Below are 21,935 nucleotides of genomic sequence, written 5' to 3' on the forward strand. Positions count from 1 at the left end.
ACCAAACTGGCTTCCTCTCAGGAGGAAAGTGTCACTTGCATCAGTTTTCCCTGAGGGTGAGACCCAGTAGGTTGAAAGACTTTCCTATGAAGCCTCTAGAGTCAGTGCTTTTCCTAGCACTCAGTTCTTCCAGACTCAGTGCATACCTGCCCAGTATGTGGTGCTTCTCTGCTTGTGGGTCCCACCAGCATAAGGTGATGTGGTACCTTCAACTTCAGCAGACTCTCCTTGCTGGAAGTGTGGTTGAGACAAAGGAAAGGTTGTTGTCTGGCTTTAATCACTTGTTTTCCATAAACTGGGGTCTGAATTCCTTGAGGGAGGAATTCACCCCTCTCCCGGGGAAGACACAACCTCCAAACAAGTTCCCAGACAAGCTTAATTCTCCCCTTGCCTAGGGCAGTTGGAGACTGAGACTGAGACTGAGAAGCCTTGCAATTGTATCCAAAGAACAATCAGGCCACAAAAAAGAAAAGAAATACAGCCACAAAAAAGAAAAGAAAAACATCCTCCTTTTCAGAACAGGACCCCCATTCCTTGGGTTTGCCAATTAAGAGCTTAAGTTGGTATGTTGCTCTGTATATCTCCAGGTCCTATTGTGCCCCCTCCTTTCCTTCAGGGCCCAGACACTTTTAAGTATTTTGTGCTGCTGATCCAAACAAAATTCTTTTTATTTTCTTTTTCTGTCAGTGCTGCTCCCTCTGTAGCAGGGCAAAAAACAGCAGCTTCAGCTTTTACTCGAGGTTCAGCTGAGCTGGGAGCCTATTTTTAGCATTCAGAATTTGTTAATTAATTACATAAATCTGAGCTTGGTTTCTCAGCCCCTCGCTGTTAGTAAAGTCTCTTTCCTTTTTCCCTTTGGGAACCAGCCTGTGGGGGAGGGGCACCAGTTGCTGCAACTTGTAGGACTCACGGTTCTGGGTGGGCTCACAGCTGGTCCAGGTTGTCCAGACTGGTCTATGCTGTTTCCAGTCACTGATGTAGCCCCAGAAGTTGTTCTGTACTCTTCTTGGCTATTTACTAGCTGCTCTAGAGGACAAACTAAATCCCACACCTCACTAAGCTGCCATCTTGGTTCCTTCCAGATCTGTAACTTTATGTCTTCCATTAGAGATGGGAAATTTTTGGTGATAATTTCCTCTATGATTCTTTATGCCTCTTTTCCTTTATCTTCTTCTGGGACACCCATAACATGTATACTTATGTACTTCCTGTAATCATTCAATTCCCTGAAGCCCTGCTCATATTTTCCCATTCTTTCCCCCATCTGTTCTTTTGTGTGTAGGATTTCTGATGTCCTGTCCCCCAGTTCACTTATTTCACTTTTGCTTTTCAAACCTGCTATTTAAAATATGCTACATAAATCCATTGTGTTTATTACCTCATTTATTGTGCCTTTCATTTCCATATTTTCCATGTTTTTCAAGATTTCAAGTTCTTGTTTATGCTTGTGCAAAGTCTCCTTCATATCCTTGACCTCTTTTGCCATTCTACCATTTCCACTTATGGTGGAGTTCTGCTGTTCACACCCAACTTTATGGCTGGGTAGGTGAGGCAACACTCAGTTCATGATAGGCAACTCAAGTCTCATGGTAACTTGGTGACCCATGGTTAAGCACCCAGTCTGTAATGAGTCCCAGTAGCAGGCCAAAATCTGCTTCCTAAAAAATTTTATCTGCAGAGGATGGCAAGGCTTTACCCTGAAATTCTAAGGGCCTGAATTGTGATTCTAATATAGGGAGCTGCCACTGACACTTCCAGCACCATTGGATCTGCTGGATTATATGGCTCAAGTGGAAGAGTAGCTTGTGTGGCTGCCTACACCTGTTGCAGACACTCCTTTTGTTCCAGTTCCAACTCAAAACTAGCAGATTCTTCAGTCATTCAATGGAGGGCCATTGCTTCAGAATTGTCCAGAAGCACACCAAAATGAGGAATATGTTGTCTACCAAATTCAAAGATGTCAACCATGTGTTGTGCCTCTTTTTGGTGATAGGAGGCCCCAGATGCAACAGGTTATCCTTCACCTTAGAAGGGATATCTCAGCAGGCCTAACATAAATGGACACTTAGAAATTTCACTGAGGTAAAAAGGATTTATTTTTGTTGGATTTATCTCCATCCTTTGACATGCAAATACTTTACTAATAAGTTTAGAGTAGTTGCTACTTCTTGTTCACTAGGTCCAATCAACATGGTATCATCAATATAATGGACCAGTGGGATATATTGTGAGAAGAAGAAATGATCAAGGTCCCTGCAGACAAGATTATGGCATAGAGCTGGAGAGTTGATAGATTTCTGAGTTAGGATAGTGAATGTATACTGCTAGCTTTGTCACATGAAGGCAAGCTGTTTCTGGTGTTCCTTACTAACAGCTATTGAGGAAAAACATTTGCCAGATCAATAGCTGCATACCAGGTATCAGGGCATGTGTTGATTTTCCAAGCAATGATACCCCATCTGGAACAGCAGCTGCAGTTGGTGTCACCACTTTGTTACAATAATCCACTGCCATCCTCCAATACCCAATACTGTTTCTGCACAGGACAAATAGGAGAGTTGAATGGGGATGTGGTGGGAATCACCACCGCTGCATCCTTCAAGTCCTTAAAGAGTGGCACTAATCTCTGCAGTCCCTCCAAGAATCCAATTTATTTCTGATGTAGTATTTTGCTAGGTACCAGCAGTTCTAGTGGCTTCTATGTGGCATTTCCACTATAATAGCTCTCACTAAGGCAATTTCAAAAAGGTGAAAATTCATAAACTGAATATTAATTATATTATAAAATATTAGCATATTAGAAATTCTAGGTAAAACCATTTATGTTGTATAATGATGAGAGAAATATGAAAATATTTATATTGACTATTATAATGTCTAGTTTTCCCTCATTCTTTTTTTAATTATTTGTTTTGTATTGATATATTTTGTATATTCACATACCTTGTAATCATCCAAAATGTACAATCAATAGTTCACAATATCATCATATAGCTATGCATTTATCATCACAATCAACTTTCAAAATTTTTTTGTGAGAAATAGCATATCTATATTTGAAACAAATTTCAAAGCACCTTGCAAGAATTAGTTGTAGAACAGATTTCAGTGTTTGGTATGGGTTACAATTCCACAATTTTAGACTTTTACTTCAAGCTGCTCTAAGATAGTGGAAACTAAAACAAATATCAACATTATGAGTTAGCACTTATACTCATCTGTTAAAGTCTACCTTCTCTGTATAACTCCACCATCACCCTTGATCTTTCTCCCACTCTTTAGGGGTATTTGGGCTATGCACATTCTAACTTTTTCATGTTGGAAAGGGTTCCTATGATTTCTTCTAGAAGTTTTATAGTTCTGGTTCTTATATTTATGTCTTTGATCCACTTTGATTTTATTGATGGAAATGGTGTAAGATAGAAGTCTCCCTTCATTCTTTTCCATATGTATATTCAGTTCTCCCATCACCATTTGTTGAAGAGACTATTCTTTCTCAATTGAATGGACTTGTGGACTTGTTAAAAATCAATTGGCCATACATATAAGGATCAATTTCTGAATTCTCAATTCAATTCCATTGGTCTATATATCTCTTCGTATACCAGTACCATGCTGTTTTGACCTCTGTAGCTTTGTAATAAGTGGTAAAATTGGGAAGTTTGTGTCCTCCAAATTGGTTCTTCTTTTTCAAAGTGTTTTGGCTGTTTGTTGCCCCTTACCTTTCCATATAAATTTAATTATTGGCTTTTCCATTTGGAAAAGGGAAAAACTCATGGGGATGGAACCACCTGTCCATCCCCATGAGTTTTTATATATAGGATTATGTGATATATAACTAGACAAAGTTTTACTTCTTCTTTTTAAATTTGGATGCTGTGTTGTTGTTGTTTTTTTCTTGTCTAACTGCTCAGACTAGATCTTCCAGCACAATGGTGAATAATGATAGTGACAGTGGGCATCCTTGTCTTGTTGCTTGTCTTGCTCTTAGAGGGTAAACTTCCTTTCTTTCAACACTGCGTATGATGTTAGCTGTGGGTTTTGTTGTTGTTTGGAATGGGCAGAGTCTGGGAATCGAACCCAGATCTCTGGCATAGCAGGTGAGAATTCTGCCACTAAGCCACCATTGCACCACCCAAGCTCTGAGTTTTTCATTTATGTCCTTTACTATGTTGGGAAAGTTTCCCTGTATTCCTTGTTTTCTAAGTGTTTTATCAATAAGTGGTGCTGGATTTTGTCAAGTGCCTTTTCTGGATCAATTGAAATGTTTTCCCCCTTTGTTCTACTATTGTGGTGTATCACATTAGTTGATTTACTTATGTTGAACTGCCTTGGCATTCCTGGGATAAATCCCATTTGATCATGATATATAATTCTTTGAATGTGCTGTTGAATTCAGATTGCTGGTGTTTGTTGAGGAATTTTGCATCTATGTTCATTAAGGATATTGGTCTGTAGTTTTCTTGTGGTACATTTATCTGGCTTTGGAATTAGGGTATTGCTGAGCTCACAGAATAAATTAGTGAGTATTCTCTCCTTTTCATTTTTTGGAAGAGTTTGACCAGGATTGATGTTCATTCTTCTTGGAGTGTTTGGTAAAATTCACCAATGATTCCATCTGGCCCCAGGCTTTTCTTTTGGGGGATTTTTTATTATTGATTCAATCTTTTTATTTGTTATTTGTCTGCTGAGTTAGGGTGGTGGTCTGTGTGTTTCTAAGGATTTTCCCATTTCATCTAGGTCACCTGATTTTTTTGACATACAATTGTTCATGGTATCCTCTTATGATCCTTTTTATTTCTGTGTGATTGGTAATAATATCCCTACTTCATTTCTGATTTTAGTTATTTGGTCAGTCCTGCTAAAGTGTTGTCAATTTTACTGCTCTTTCAAAGTTTCAACTTTTGATTTCATGATTTTAAATAATTCTTTATATGTATCTCCACTCTAATCTTTATTATAATTTACTTCCTTCTGTTCACTTTGGTTCATTTTGTTCTTTTTCTAGTTCCTCCAGGTGTGAGGTTAGGTCTGTGATTTGAGATCTTCTTTTTTTAAACAATAGTTTTACTGAGAAATCTTCACACACATACAGCCCATACGTGGTATAAAATCAATGGCTCACAATATTGTCACATATTTGTATATTCATCACTATGATGATTTTTAGAACATTTGCCTCACTCCAGAATGAAAAATAAAAATAAAAACTTTCTTTTTTTTCATTCAATCATTTAGACTATAAATTTCCCTCTCAGCACTGCCTTTGTTGTATCCCATAAGTTTTGTTATCTGGTGTTATCATTTTCATTCATCTCAAGATATTTCCGAATTCCTTGCTTTATCTTTTTTGACTAGTCATTGTAAGAATATGTTGTTTAATTTCCACATTTGTTATTTTCTGGTTGAGCCTCTGTTTTTTATTTCTAGACTCTTTCCAATGTGTTCAGAGAATATACATTGCATTATTTCAATATTTGAATACATTGATCCATGATTTGTGATCTAACAAATGGTACATTCTTTAGAATGATCCATGGACACTAGAGGAGAATGTGCATTCTGCAGTTGTAGATGAAGTTTTCAAGATATATCTGTTAGGTCTAGCTGATTTATAATATTATTCAATTCTTCTATTTCCTTATTGATCTTCCATCTAGATATCCTATTTATTTTTGAAAGTGAGTGTATTCAAGTCTTCTACAATTGCTACAGTATCATCTATTTCTCTCTTCACATTTCTCAATATGTGCTTCATATATTCTGGGGCTCTGCCACTAGGTTCATATATATTTATAATTGTTAAATATTCTTGTTGAATTGCCCCTTTATTTGTAGATAGTAACCTACTTTGTCCCTTATAACAGTTTGTATTTAATGTCTATTTTATCTGACTTTTATCCCAAGTTTCTTTTGGTTACTATTTTCATGGTATATATATTTTTCTGTGTTTTCACTTTGAACCTACTTGTGTCTTTGAATTTAAGGTGAATCTCTTGTAAACAGCATATCCTTGGATCTCCACCTTTTGACTGGAGAGTTTAATCCATTTGTATATAAAGTAACTATTGATAATGCAGGACTTTCTTCTGCCATTTTGCTATTTGGTCTTTGTAAGCAATACTCTTCTTTTCTCTCAATTTTTCTGTTAATGACTACTTTCATATTTTAAAAAATTGTGTTTTGCATTGTACCATTTTCAGTCCATTCTCATTTTTTCTGCATATATGTTTCATTGGTTTTCTTTGTGATTACCAAGGGGCTAACATTTAACATCCTAAATCTGTAATAATTGTGCTTGATTTTATATCAACTTAATTCCATTGGCATACACATACATTGATATCCTTTTCTCCCCACCCACCTTTATGTTGTACTTGCTACAAATTTTATTTTTATGCATTTTATGTCCCAGTTCATATATTTATCATTACTTTTTCAACATTTGCATTTTAGAATGTAAAAAGTAGAGTTGCAGACCAAAAAATGCAATACAATAGAATTGGCATTCATAATTACCCTTATGGTTACATTTAGTGAAAGTCTTTATTTCTTTATTCCTCTTTGATGTACTGTCTTGTGACATTTTCTTTCAGTCTGAGGAACTCCCTTTATCATTGCTTGGATAGGTATAGTGTTGACATAGTCCCTCACCTTTTGTTCATCATATGCAAGACAGTTTCAGCAAATATAAAATTCTTATTTGATCATTGTTTTCTTTAAGCACTTTAAATATTTCATTCTACTGCCTTCTTGTCTCCATGGTTTCTGATCTTAAGTCAGCACTCAATGTTATTGGGATTCCCTTACACATAGATATTGTTTTTCTCTTGCAGTATTTGTAATTCTCTCCTTATCCTTGACACTCAAAAGTTTAACCACTATGTGTTCAGGTGTGTTTCTCTTTGATTTTTAGCCTGTTTAGTGTTTTTGAACTTCCTGGTGTGCATATACATGTCTCTTGCAAAACCTGGGAAGTTTTCTGTCATTATATCTTTGGATATTTATGCCCCATTCTCTATTCAGTCTCCTTCTGAAACTCCCATAATGTATATGTTGGTATGCTTAATGGTGTCCCACAGGTATGTTAAGCTATTTACACTTTTTAAACTTCTTTTTTCTCTCTGCTCATCAGTCCATATCATTTCAATATCTTGCTTTGAGTTCACCAATTCTTTTCTCTGCCATCTCCAGTCTGCTTTTAAAGCTCTCTAGGGAGTTTTTCATTTCAATTATTGTGGTCTTCAATTCCAATATTTCTGTTTGGTTCCTTTTTAGAATTTTTATCTCATTTTTGAGATTCTCATATTTTTCATTCATTGTTTTACTGATACCCTTTAGTTTTAATTCTTTCTCTGTATTTTCCTTCATCTCATTGAGCATATCTAAGATCAATTTTTTACATTTTTGTCCAGTATGCCTGCAAGCAGGATTTTCTCCTTTCCTTTGGATGGACCATAATTTCATGTTTGTTTGGTCTTATAATCTTTTGTAGCACATTCTACATTTTAGTATTTTAAAGTATTAACTCAGATTTAGTCCCCAAGCTGTTGCTTCTTCTGTTCATATCCAGACCTTGTTTTGACAGAAATATATTTCTTTGAGTGTTAGGATCCAACAAAACCAAGTAAACCAACACACACAAAAAATGCCTTTCACAGCCTTTCCAAATTGGCTCTGAGTTGGCTTGTGATCCTCTTTAGATTTCAGCACTTCTGTCATGAATACCAGCCTGAGGTGAATATAAAGTGCTGATTCCCCCTGTTTTTATTTCTCTGTGTCTTGCCTTGGGCCAGTGCTTGCTCATGGTCTTAAGAATTCCATTTTACAGGAATTCAAATGCACTTCTGTTCCTTAGGAAATAGACTTTTCTCTCTCCTAAGTGCTCTATTGTATGACTTAAGGCAACTGATCTTTTGTCCCAGGTTGCTTCAACTTAACTATTCCTTACTCTGCTTTAGCTGTCCAAAGCTGCTACTGCATGGTGTGCAAATTGTAGGAAGGTGAGCTAGAGGTGAGTTTTTCTAGGTCATTCTTTCAGGCTTCCTCCAAAATGATTGGCACTGACATATAGGCACCCCAGTACATGCATAGGTGTTACTCTGCTCCGAATAGAGAGGGCCAGAGGCCCATAATAGGATTGTAGGTTGGCTCTACACCAGGCTGGGGAGGAGGTTGTAGGGGGACCAGCAAGGGTGCAAGAACTTCTTCTATGGCTTTTGCTGTGTTTTTGTCTTGGCACTTTCCCAGTTACTGTAACTCGTTAACTTCTTTGTGAAGTTTTGTGGAACATTATTGCCTTTGTGAAGTTTTGTGGAAACAAGTTTCCTTGTTGCTAAACAAATTCCATGGAATGGTTTGGTGTAAATAATGAAAATTTATTGGCTCAAGTTTGGAGGTCAAGTTATCATCAAGGTGATGTTTTCTCCCAGAAGACTTGGCATTCTGAGGCTGGCTGTCAGCAATCCTTGGTCCTTCATTACTCTGTCACATGGCATTGCGCATTGTGCCCTCTCCTGGACTCTCCATACTCTTTCAGGTCCTGTCAACTTCAGCTTCTAGCTGCTCCCTCTGTGGCTTTTTTCTTTCTGGGTGACCTTCCCTGTAAGCCTCCAGTGTGTTAAGATTAAGACCTATCCTGGGCCACACCTTATCTGAAGTAACCTCATCAAAAGGTTCTACTTACAAGGGTTCACACTAAAAGGAATGGATTAATTTAAGAAGTAATTTTTCTCAGGTTCATATCTCCAAACCACCACAGGGGGTGTTTTAGTTTCCCAGGCTATTGAAAGCAGATATCTTGAAATGGGTTGGTTTAACAATGGGAATGTATTAGCTTACCATTTTGAGGATGAGAAAAATATCCAAATCAAGGCATTATCAAGGCAGTGCTTTCTTTCCAAGACTGGCTGCCAGTGATCCTTGACTCTTCTACAATGCACACAGTGGCATGTGCTGGTCTCTTCCTTCTCTTCTGAGTTCCATTGTTTTCAGCTTTTTGCTTCCATGGCATTCTCTCTTTGTCTGAATTTCATTCTCTTATAAAGGACTCCAGTAATAGATTAAGACCCATCTTGATTGGGTCTTAACTGAAGTAACCTCATCAAAAGGCCCTATTTGCAATAGGTTTACACCCACAGGAATGGATTAGATTTAAGAACCTGATTTTCTGGAGCACATGGAGATTCAAATCACCACAAGGGTTTTGGAAAAATGACTGCCTTCAGAGTTGGATCCCAGCGACCTGAAACAGCTAATGAAGAGGAGTGATGAAACCATACAACCCCAGATTTTGGGGAAGTACATCTTTATATCTCACCCTAGCACCAGCAAGCTGCATCAGGGGTCAGGACTTTGGAACCCATTGCTGCCTACCATATGGCTGGAGGATGGAGGATGATAACTGTTCTGTGAGGGAGAAATTCATTGGTATTTACTAGGATTTACCAGCCTCTTCCTCCTTCTCTTCTTTGGATGCTACGCTGTGCCCCACTAGACTCCAAAGTGTCAAGTTAGTTGATTCAGACATTTCCTACCAGTTCAATAGTTGTTTTGGTGGAGAAACAGATTCCCAGGGCTTCATATTCCATCATCTTCCCACAACCCTCTCTGGACTTTGCTTTTTGAATCAGTCTGTCTCACTTGGGTTATCTCCTCTCCCCTTCATGTTTCTATTTATTTCAGGTTTGAATCTACTTCTTAAACCATACTTAATTTCTAATAAAAGCAATAATAGTCATATTTGCCCCTAACATAATTCAACTCTTCTTTGTGCAACCTGGAACACACTAACTCTTTCTCCAGAAGAACATGCAAATCCTTGGGCAATATTCACTTTAAACTTGATATCCTGTAACTTAAATACTATGTCATAAAGTTAATCCAACTTATGTTATGTGATAAGGGGCTAAGATATGGCAGAAAACAAAGATATTTTCTTTATTTACATATACAAAAATATTCATAACAAAATGAAGAAGAAATACTCATAACCATTACCATCCTCATTTTTGTAACTGGTCATATGGTCATAACTTGTATTTACAACTACTTTCTGTCACTACCCATTCCATATTCCCTTTACAAACACCTCAACTGGTAATGGTTCTTTGCCTGGTGAAGAGAACCAAACCTTCATTCCAGAAGTTTCTTGGCCAGTAGTAATTGAATCTCGATTGGGTTGTTGCAGTTTTCCATCGATCTTAATCACAGGGCATAGTGCTAATAAGAGATGTCCTAAGGGTTTTCCTGTATTAAACAAACTCTTTCTTGCCTCCATTGTGTAGTAGAAGTTCTATTTCCCCTTAATATTCAGTGTCATCCAGTAGGGTAATTCTCCTCTTTGTTAATTAAGAGGTATCAGGAGCCCATAGCAGCTGAGTGGCAGTTTTAGCTTCCAGTTCAATGGGATCATCATTGTGTCTCCTAGTGAAAGCACTTTTGAAACTAAGACCTGTAGGCCAGCAAGGTCTACAGACCTTGGTCCAGCAGATAGGAAGTAAACATTTTTTCTAGTGGATCACTAGGGGTAATAATAAGTGGTGCTGCTCCCACTTCCAGCCCTTGATTCTAGGACCCATAAATCTTGGCTATGGTAGAAACAGCACTATAGGTTCCACTTCAGAGCATATACAGCCTCCAGAGACTATAATCCCAGCCCCACAAGGTATTGCTCCCTAGTTGGTACCATAACTGACTCTTCAAAAGGCCATTCCACCATTCTATCAATTCAGCTGCTTCAGGACGATAGGGAACATGGTAAGACCAGTGAACTGCATAAATGTGTGCCCATTCTTGCACTTCATTTACTGTGAAGTGGGTTCCTTGATCAGAAGCAATGTGCTGTGGAATACAATGACAGTAGATAAGGCATTCTGTAAGTCCACAGAGAATAGTTTTGGCAGCAGCATTGTGTGCAGGGGTAATGGTTAAGTTTATGTGTCAACTTTGCAGGCTATGATGTCCAGTTGTTTGGTCAAATAAGCATTGGAATGATTATTACAGTGAGACTATTTCCTGGACTTAAATAATCAATAAATTGATTACATCTACAATCAACTGAGGAGATTGCCTTCAACAATGAGAAAAGTCTCATCCAATAAGTTGAAGACTTTAAAAGGAGAAGTGATTATTTCAGTAGTCAGATGGGACAATTTTCATCTCTGTATCAGTCAGCCAGTTTCTGAGGAATTCATTGAAAACTTAGATCAGAGTTCTCAGCTTTTGGCCTGCCTTATGAAATTGGACTTGCCCATCCCTTTCAGCCAAATGAGTTAATTACTATTAAAAAAAAACCTCCTAATATTTACATAACACACACACATACACACACACACACACATAACTCCTGTCAGTTCTATTTCCCTAGAGAACCCTAACTAATAGAGTAGAGAAGGGAAATCTGTATCTAGAATGTATGTCCTTCCAGTTAAAACAAAACACTATACCTTCCATGCTGGAAGTTGTCCAATGTAATCAACTTGTCACCAGATAGCTGGCTGATCACCTAAAAAACTTGTGATCATAATGGGGACTGAATGTTGGTTTCTGCTGCTAGAAGATTGGGTACTCAGCAGTGGCTATAGCCAGGTCAGCTTTGGTGTGAGTGGAAGTCCATGTTGCTAGCCCATGCATAGCCTCCATCCTGACCACAATGGCCGCTTTGTTTGTGAGGCAATAACGACAGAGTTGCTATGGAAGGAGGCTGCCTGGTATCCACAGAATGGGTCTTCAAGTGCTATGCATGATTCAGTAAATGCATAGGCATGATTCCTACCTTTATAGGGCTTTCACACTCTACGGAAAGCAAGGCTTGCCCCATAAAGTATTCAGAGAGAATAATATAAGAGGTTTGGAATAAGTTTTGTACTTGAATATGATCTTGCATATTGACAGAACTTATTTGATTCATTTCATAATCCATTTGATTATGAAAATCCTCCTCTGCTGAAGTTACCCTCTGGTTAACATTCACTTGGGATATAAATATCTTCATGCTTGCCATTTCAGAAAGATCTATCTGCATACTTTGCCTCAGACCTCTTTGTTACCAATTTTCTAGTAATGTTCCTTCCAATACCCTGTCCACCCAGTCAAACCAATGGGCATCCTCTTTATAAAAGCTAATCCTTTTCTGGTATAATGCATTTTGGTAGAATTAGCAAGCTGAAAAAAAAGGAGAGCTTGGGGCAAGAATGAGGTTGAGGGGATGGCAAGGGCAGGGTCTTGAGAAGTTCATGTAGAAGAACCAATGATTTTGGGAACAAAGGTGGGAGCAGGCAGGAAGATAGGTAAGTGGGAACAATGGAGCTGTGGACAGAACTGCTTGATCTTAAACTTTTCACTGTAAATTTGATGTATTGGTGTTACCAAACCTGGTCATATGAGTAATGACTCTTAAGTTGAAAACCCCAAATACCAATGCTAAGAAGAACCTGGGGTTTCTCTCACCAGTGCTTTTTTGTTGTGAAATTCTCCAGTTTGGGAATGGGACTTTCCAGTGGAAATAATAGACTATAAATTGTTTACTTGGCAAAACATCATTAGACCAAGCTAAGAACCTTCATACTCAAAGATATGTCAACAGAGGTTTACCTGCCAAGTGCTTTCAGAATGAAATGGTGGGGAAATTTTTCCTGACTTTCAAAGGAAATGAAATGTTCTGAAAGATACTGTATTTTACATTTAAAGAAAACATAGCCATGATAAAGTAAAATAAGACATAGTTGTCAATTAATGAATCAACCAGGTGGGAGTCAAGCAAAAGACTAATTGGCAAAACTTAAATTTTTTTTTTTTACCAAAGATGTATCCTTGAAAGTGTGACAAATAGAAGGAAGACTTTTTGTGGCTGCTTTGCTTAGATTTGTTTTTCCCATTTTCTTTCCAGGGTGTATTTGGTGTTGGAAAGGGACAGAGAAAAGGAGCGAAAGTTTATAAGTAAAACACAAAAATATTGATGGCATGTTATCTAATATATCCAAATATAAAGGGCAGTTTATAGAAGCCTGCCTCAGCTGCATTTTTAAGTTTAAATTTTTTGATCTTACTGAACTTTGATCTTTCTTCTAGCACTGCGCCAAGTGCTATGCATGATTCAATAAAGGCATAGGCACGATTTCTACTTTTATAGAGCTTTCACACTCTAAGGAAAGCAAGGTTCGTCCCATAAAGTAATCAGAGAAAATAAGATAAGAGGTTAGGCATAATTTTTTTACTTGACTATGATCTTGCATATTGACAGAATTTATGACAGGTAACACTATGATGGGTAAAGCAATTTCTTTTAGACTATAATATGAGGAAAAACACATCTTGGAAAATGTTATTTCATAACAATTGCAAAAAAAGTTGCACTTGGCCATATTAAGCATACATTCTATAGTCCATAAGAATAACGTTTCCTAGAGTCTTCTCTATAGAACTGCAGTATACTGAGAATGCCTTGAGAAAAAGGATTCTCTGGTCAAATTTGAGAAATGTGACACACACATTTGCCTATTAAAGGATCTGGAAGATCCTGCAGCAAAAAATCTTGTTAAAACTGTATAACCCTGCATATCCCAAACTTATTTGACTTCAAAACCCTCTTTACTTATAATTGTTGAATCCATTTTTGAAAATGTTGTGTTAGAGGATTTGATGATTTAGGAAAGCAAAGAGTGAATTAAACTAATTTGCACAAAGGTTTTATTTATCAATATACTGGACAAAAGCCAAGTCTCAAATAGCCTCGTCTCTGCACAAAGACATAGGAAATAGAAATATAAATATGACTCCAGGAGTCTTGAGGAGTAATATATACATTTACTGTGGGATTTTTAACAATTGGGAAGTCTCCCCAATGGTTTTCACTAAATATGTTTCCTTTTCCCTAAAAGTCCTGCTTCATTTCATATAGGTTTCTCTCACCATCTTCCTGTACAAACCTCTCCACTTCTTTCTTCACTCTCACTCTTTATCAGTCCACCCTCAGGTTGATAATGACTACCAGGACTTCAGCCCTCACCTGCTAGATATATTGTGAGCCAGCTGAGAATCCAGAAGTTCCAATCTTGGTTCTCTTGCTCTTCATGGAGGGATATAAAAGAAGTCCCTTGATGCTTCTCTTTTCACATTCACTCTCAAATCTTTTCTTATGAAATTTCATAGTAAAGCACTTTTTTTTGTATGCTGATTGGTGGGGGTCACATTTTGCAATTTTCCCAAGTGAGTATCCCATTTTTGCTGCACCATTTGTTCAATTTTTAAAATTTTTTTATTGTATAATATAACAAATATACAAAGCAAAGAAATTAAAAAGGAATAGTTTTCAAAGCACTCTTCAACAAGTGTTTACAGGACAGATCCCAGAGATTGTCATGGGCTACCATACGATCCTCTCATATGTTTCCTTCTAGCTGCTCTGGAATATAGGAGGCTACAGGGCTTAAATACACTTCTTTATCACCACAATTGACTTTTTTTCCTTTCTTTTTTTGTGAAAAATAACATATGTACAAAAAAGTAATAAATTTCAAAGCACAGCACCAAAATTTTTACTTCTAGCTGCTTTAAAATACTGGCGACTAAAAGAGATATGAATTTAATGATTCAAATTTCATATTTATTTATTAAGTCCTATCTTCTGTATATAATTCCACCATCACCTTTGATCTTTCCATACCTCTCTTTGGGGTTGTTTGGGCTATGGCAATGCTACATTTTTGATATTGTAAGGATTTGTCACTAATATGATAACAATTACACTCTTTTTCTCCCTTTTGACAAGGATGCAATTGTTAACAGAGGTCCTCCAGGAATAACTCTTAGGCATGCCTACAGGTAGTCTAAAGCTTCTCAGCTACATACATAAACTTCACAAGAGTAAGTCTCATGATCAAGGTCATGGCCTATTGATTTGGGTATCCCTAAAGTTTGAGACAGTACCAGGGGATTCCGTGATGGTAAGGTTTAATAGGTCCATATTCTTCCTCTCATACCTCAGAGGACTTTGTCAATACTTTTTGATTATCTGTTTAATATATTCTAGGATGTATCCAGGCATTACAATAATCTATACAGGATTAAAGGACCACTTTCTTATTCTGTGCTTCCTATATTTCAGTTGTTCAAATGAGCTATACAGATAGGCTGAATTAGATCATGCACAACAAAAAATTTCAGTTCCAGATCAAATAAACCTTTCGTCCTCTGGTCTCAAAGAGTATGTGTGGTCCTAAAACATAGACACTATCTTCCTTGTCCCTATGTTCCAAATTACTTTAACCCCAACCTGTTGGTCTTCGTTCTTATCTCTAAATATCAGGTTATATATATAAAACAGCCTCTCAAAATTCAGAAATAATAATCATCACTCCAGACTTAATGTATCTGCTCTAAAAGCTTACAATTTAGGCTCTTATAAGCATTTTCTAAAGGTGGCCATACCATTGCTGTTTTTTTGTTTCTGGCTTTTTTTTGTCTCACCAAATGTCTCACAAGTTCAGTCATATTGTTGCATGCCTCAGGACATTGTTACTTTTTGTAGCACAACCTTTGTTCATAAGTATATACCGTTGTTTGCCAATCTACTTCTCCGTTAGTGTATCCTTCAGACACCTGCATTCATTGGGCATCATGTAGAGGGCCCAAAGTCCAAGGCCCATCAACATTCTCAATTGTAGATAATTTCATTGTTCCCAAGAGAAAGAAAACCAATAAACACATCCTTACCAAATAGGAACTCTAAACCTCCACTTAACTCTTATCCTCCACCCCATCATTTACTTTTGCTGTTGTGGTAGCACTGATGGTTTCCTTCTGAACATAGCTCATAGCATGCAATAGCAGTTCCCTCCTGTTCCCTGGACTTAAACCCTCTTTATACAAGAATCATATCTTTGAAGTAATTCTTACAAGAACTCATCCATATTTCTAGAGTGAGTCAATGGGACATGTAGGTCTATACAACCCCTTTTAATCTTGTTCATCTTCAATATGTCAATATTACTTCTAGACCCACTAGAGAATCACCTTTGCTCCTATCTATTCCCTTACATTGGAGTTCAACCTCAATAGCTAACACTTCGCTCATCTCTAGCTTCTATGCATCCTGATGTCCCCTATTGTCTTTATTATAGCCTCTGATTATACCTTTATGTTGATCATAAAAGTGGACTCCATACAGTATCCATCCTTTTGTGTCTGGTTGACTTCACTCAGCATTATGTCCTCAAGGGTCATCCATCTTGTCATGTACTTCAGGATGTCATTTTGTCTTACTGCTGCATAATATTCCATTGTATGTACATACCACATTTTGTTGATTCACTCATCAAATGTTGATGGGCATTTGGTTTGTTTCCATCTTTTGGTGATTGTAAATAAAACTGCTATGAACATCGTTGTGCAAATGTCTGTTTGTGTCATTGCTTTCAGCTTTTCTGGATATATAGCAAGTAGTGCTATTGCTGGGTAATAGGGCAACTTGATATTTAGTTTCTTAAGGAAATTCCAAACAGTCTTCCATAGTGGCTGCACCATTATACGTTCCCACCAGCAGTGCATAAGTGTCCAGTTTCCCCACATCCTCCCCAACATTTATAGTTTCCTAATTGTTTAACAGCAGCCATTCTTATAGGTGTGAGGTGGTATCTCATTGTAGTCTTGATCATCATTTCCCTTATAGCCAATGAAAATGAGCATCTCTTCATGTGTTTTTGAGCAATTTGTATGCCTATTCATGTCTTTAGCCTATTTTATAATTGGATTGTTCTTTTGTTGTTGAGTTGTGTGATTTCTTTGCATATACAAGAAATCAAACTCTTGTCTGATGTGTGATTTCCAAATATTTTCTCCCTTTGAATTGGCTGCCTCTTCCTTTTCGATAAAGTCTCTGAGGTGCAGAAGCATTTGGTTTTGAGGCATTCCCATTTATCTATATTTTCTTTTGTTGCTTGTGCTTTGGGTGTAAGGTTTAGGAAGCTACCTCCTATTACTAGGTCTTGAAGATGTTTCCCTACACTTTCTTCTAGAAGCTTTATGATGCTAGTTCTTATATTTAGATGTTTGATCCACTTTGAGATTATTTTTGTGTAGGGTGTAAGATGGGGTCCTCTTTCATTCTTTTCACTATTCATATCCAGTTCTTCCATGGCCAATTATTGAAAAGACTATTTTGTCCCAGTTCGGGGGGACCTTGTCAAAAATTCAGTTGACCATAGATTTTTTTTAAACTTTTTTTATTAATTAAAAAAATTAAACAAAACATTTAGATATCATTCCATTCTACATATACAATCAGTTATTCTTAATATCATCACATAGTTGCATATTCATCATTTCTTAGTACATTTGCATCGATTTAGAAAAAGAAATAAAAAGACAACAGAAAAAGAAATAAAATGATAATAGAGAAAAAAAAAGACTATACGTACCATACCCCTTACCCCTCGCTTTCATTTACCACTATTTCAAACTGAATTTATTTTAACATTTGTTCCCCCTATTATTTATTTTTATTCCATATGTTCTACTCTTCTGTTGATATAGTAGCTAAAAGGAGCATCAGACATAAGGTTTTCACATTCACAGAGTCTCATTGTGAAAGCTATATATCATTGTTCAATCATCATCAAGAAACATGGCTACTGGAACACAGCACTACATTTTCAGGCAATTCCCTCCAGCATCTCACTACATCTTGAACAACAAGGTGACATCTATTTAATGCATAAAAATAACCTCCAGGATAACCTCTCGACTCTGTTTGGAATCTCTCAGCTATTGACACTTGGTCTCATTTCACTCTTCCCCCTTTTGGTCGACAAGTTTCTCTCAATCCCTTGATGTTAATTCTCAGCTCATTCTAGGGTTTTTCTCAGTCCTTGGATGCTGAGTCTCAGCTCATTCCAGGATCTTTGTCCCACGTTGCCAGGAATGACCATAGATTTGAAGGTCTATTTCTGCACTCTCAATTCAATTCCATTGGTCAATGCTCTGTCTTTCTGCCAGTACTATGCTTATTTGACCACTGCAGCTTTATGAGTGGTTTTAAAGTCAGGAAGTGTTAATCTTCCCACTTTGTTCCTTTTTTTTAAGAATGCTATAGCTATTTGGGGTCTCTTTCCCTCCACATGAATTGGTAAATAGCTTTTCCAAGTCTTCAAGTAGGTTGATGGAATTTTTATTGGTACCATGTTGAATCTATAGATCAACTTGGGGGAGCATTGACATCTTAACTATATTTAGCCTTCCTATCCATAAACAGGGAATATCTTTCCACCTATTTAGACCTCCTTTGATTTCTTTTAGCAATGTTATTTAGTTTTCTTTGTGCAAGTCCTTTACATCGCTAGTTAAGTTCTTTTCTAAGTATTTTATTATTTTAGTTGCTATTTTGAATGAAACTTTTTCCTTAACTGACTCCTCAACTAGTTCATTTTTTTGTGTGTATAGAAATGTTACTGATTTTTGCACATTAATTTTATATCCTGCCACCTTGCTGAATTTGTTTATTAGCTCAAGTCATTTTCCTGTAAATTTCTCAGGATCATCTGCAAATAATGAGAGTTTTACTTCTTCCTTTCTAATTTGGATGCCTTTTATTACTTTGTCCTGCCTAATTGCTCTAGCTAGTACTTCTAGCATAATGTTGAATAATAGTGGTGATGGTGGTCATCCTTGTCTTGTGCCTGATCCTAGGGGGAAGGCTTTCAGTCTCACTCCATTAAGTATGATGCTGGCTATCAGTTTTTCATATATTCACTTTGTCATATTGTGGTAGTTACCTTTGATACCTATCTTTTGGAGTGTTTTTATCAGAAAAGGATGCTGAATTTTTTTAACTTTTTTTATTAATTAAAAAAAATTAACAAACAAACATTAAGATATCATTCCATTCTACATACACAATCAGTAACCTTAATATCATCACATAGTTGCATATTCATCATTTCTTAGAACATTTGCATCAATTTAGAAAAAGAAATAAAAATACAACAGAAAAAGAAATAAAACAATAATAGAGAAAAAAAATATTATACATACCATACCCCTTACCCCTTGCTTTCATTTATCACTAGCATTTCAAACTAAATTTATTTTAACATTTGTTCCCCCTTATTATTTATTTTTATTCCATATGTTCTACTCTTCTGTTGATATAGTAGCTAAAAGGAGCATCAAACATAAGGTTTTCACTTTCTCAGAGTCTCATTGTGAAAGCTATATCATTGTTCAATCATCATCAAGAAACATGGCTACTGGAACACAGCTCTACATTTTCAGGCAGTTCCCTCCAGCATCTCCACTACATCTTGAACAACAAGGTGATATCTACTTAATGTATAAGAATAACCTCCAGGATAACCTCTCAACTCTGTTTGGAATCTCTCAGCCATTGACACTTTGTCTCATTTCACTCTTCCCCCCTTTGATTGAGAAGGTTCTCTCAATCCCTTGATGTTAATTCTCAGCTCATTCTAGGGTTTTTCTCAGTCCCTTGATGCTGAGTCTCAGCTCATTCCAGGATCTCTGTCCCACATTGCCAGGAAGGTCAACACCTCTGGGAGTCATGTCCCATGCAGAGAGGGGGAGGGTGGTGAGACTGCTCGTCCTGTTGGCTGGAGAGAGAGGCCACATCTGAGCAACAAAAGAGGCTCTCTTGGGGGTGACTCTTAGGCCTAAATTTTAAGTAGACTTGACCTATCCTTTGTGGGGTTAAGTTTCATATGAACAGACCCCAAGACTGGGGGTTCAGCCTGTAGCTTTGGTTGTCCACACTGCTTGTGAGAATATCAAGAATTCAACTTGGGGAAGTTGAATTTCTCCCCACTCTCATCATTCCCCAAAGGGGGCTTTCAAATACTTTTCCAGTCACTGATCAAATCACTCTGGGATTCATTGGGGCATCACTCTGGACAAACCAACAAAATCTCACGTCCTACCTGAGATTCCAAGTATTTATGACATTCAATCAAACTATCTACATGAGTTATATTAGGAAATGCTCTAGTCAAAATATAAATTTTGTAACAAATAAACATTTTTTGCTTTAGTCTCACACTAAGGTGACATTTTAAAGTGTTAATTATCATCTATTTCCAGCACCCTGCAATAATGACATTCCTTTGTTCTTCCTCCTGCAAAAACATTGTTAAAATTTGTACATTGTACATTTGTACATCTTTAACATCTATCTTTCTGATTTCATTTGTGTCCCCAGCCCTCCTCCCCCTATCATTCTCACATGCAGCTTCATTCAGTGTTTTAATGTAATTACATTACAGTCAGGTAGTATTGTGTTGTCCATTTCTGAGTTTTTGTATCCAGTCCTGTTGCACAGTCTGTCTGTGCAGAGTCTTCGGCTCCAATTACCCAATATCTTACCCTATTTCTATCTCTTGATGGTCTCTGTTACCAACGACATATTCCAAGTTTATTCTCTAATGTCATTTCATATCAGTGAGACCACACAGTATTTGTCCTTTAGTTTTTGGCTAGTCTCACTCAGCATAATGTTCTCAAGGTCCATCCATGTTGTTACATACTTCATAAGTTTATTCTGTCTTAAAGCTGCATAATATTCCATCGTATGTATATACCAGTTTGTTTAGCCACTCGTCTGTTGATGGACATTTTGGCTGTTTCCATCTCTTTGCAATTGTAAATAACGCTGCTATAAACATTGGTGTGCAAATGTCCGTTTGTGTCTTTGCCCTTAAGTCCTTTGAGTAGATATCCAGCAATGGTATTGCTGGGTCGTATGGCAATTCTATATTCAGCTTTTTGAGGAACCGCCAAACTGCCTTCCACAGTGGTTGCACCATTTGACATTCCCACCAACAGTAAATAAGTGTGCCTCTTTCTCCACATCCTCTCCAGCACTTGTCATTTTCTGTTTTGTTGATAATGGCCATTCTGGTGGGTGTGAGATGATATCTCATTGTGGTTTTGATTTGCATTTCTCTAATGACCAGGGACATTGAGCATCTCTTCATGTGCCTTTTGGCCATTTGTATTTCCTCTTCTGAAAAGTGTCTGCTCAAGTCTTTTTCCCATTTTGTAATTGGATTGGCTGTCTTTCTGTTGTTGAGTTGAACAATCTCTTTATAAATTCTGGATACTAGACCTTTATCTGATATGTCATTTCCAAATATTGTCTCTCATTGTATAGGCTGTCTTTTTACTTTCTTGATGAGGTTCTTTGATGTACAAAAGTGTTTAATTTTGAGGAGCTCCCATTTCTTTCTATCTTTCTTCAGTACTCTTGCTTTAGGTGTAAGGTCCATAAACCCACCTCCAATTATAAGATTTATGAAATACCTCCCTACATTTTCCTCTAATTATTTTATGGTCTTAGACCTAATGTTTAGATCTTTGATCCATTTTGAGTTAACTTTTGTATAGGGCATGAGATATGGGTCCTCTTTCATTCTTTTGCATATGAATATCCAGTTCTCTAGGCACCATTTATTGAAGAGACTGTTCTGTCCCAAATGAGTTGGCTTGACTGCCTTATCAAAGATCAAATGTCCATAGATGAGAGGGTCTATATCTGAGCACTCTATTCAATTCCATTGGTCAATATATCTATCTTTATGCCAGTATCATGCTATTTTGACCACTGTGGCTTCATAATATGTCTTAAAGTCAGGCAGCATGAGACCTCCAGCTTCATTTTTTTTCCTCAAGATACTTTTTTTTTAAATTTTTTTATTAATCAAAAAAAAGAAAAGAAATTAACACCACATTTAGAAATCATTCCATTCTACAAATGCACTCAGTAATTCTTAGTATCATCACATAGATGTATGATCATCATTTCTTAGTACATTTGCATCGATTTAGGAAAAGAACTAGCAAAACAGCAGAAAAAAATATAGAATGTTAATATAGAGAAGAGAATTAAAATAATAATACTAATTATATATATATATATATATATATATATA

The 21,935-nt window shown here is 36.9% G+C and overlaps 1 long non-coding RNA gene across 1 annotated transcript in view; it reads right to left on the reverse strand.

The window, feature by feature from the left end:
* Positions 1 to 11,584, reverse strand: part of LOC143667963 (uncharacterized) — a 43,892-nt gene extending 32,308 nt beyond the window's left edge. Inside the window, exon 1 of the long non-coding RNA XR_013168209.1 lies at positions 11,448 to 11,584. This is a non-coding gene — a long non-coding RNA (uncharacterized LOC143667963). The remainder of the gene's footprint in view (positions 1 to 11,447) is intronic.
* Between the last annotated feature and the right edge of the window lie 10,351 nt (positions 11,585 to 21,935).

This window comes from Tamandua tetradactyla, chromosome 24, assembly GCF_023851605.1.
Source record: "Tamandua tetradactyla isolate mTamTet1 chromosome 24, mTamTet1.pri, whole genome shotgun sequence".
NCBI classification, from domain to species: domain Eukaryota; kingdom Metazoa; phylum Chordata; class Mammalia; order Pilosa; family Myrmecophagidae; genus Tamandua; species Tamandua tetradactyla.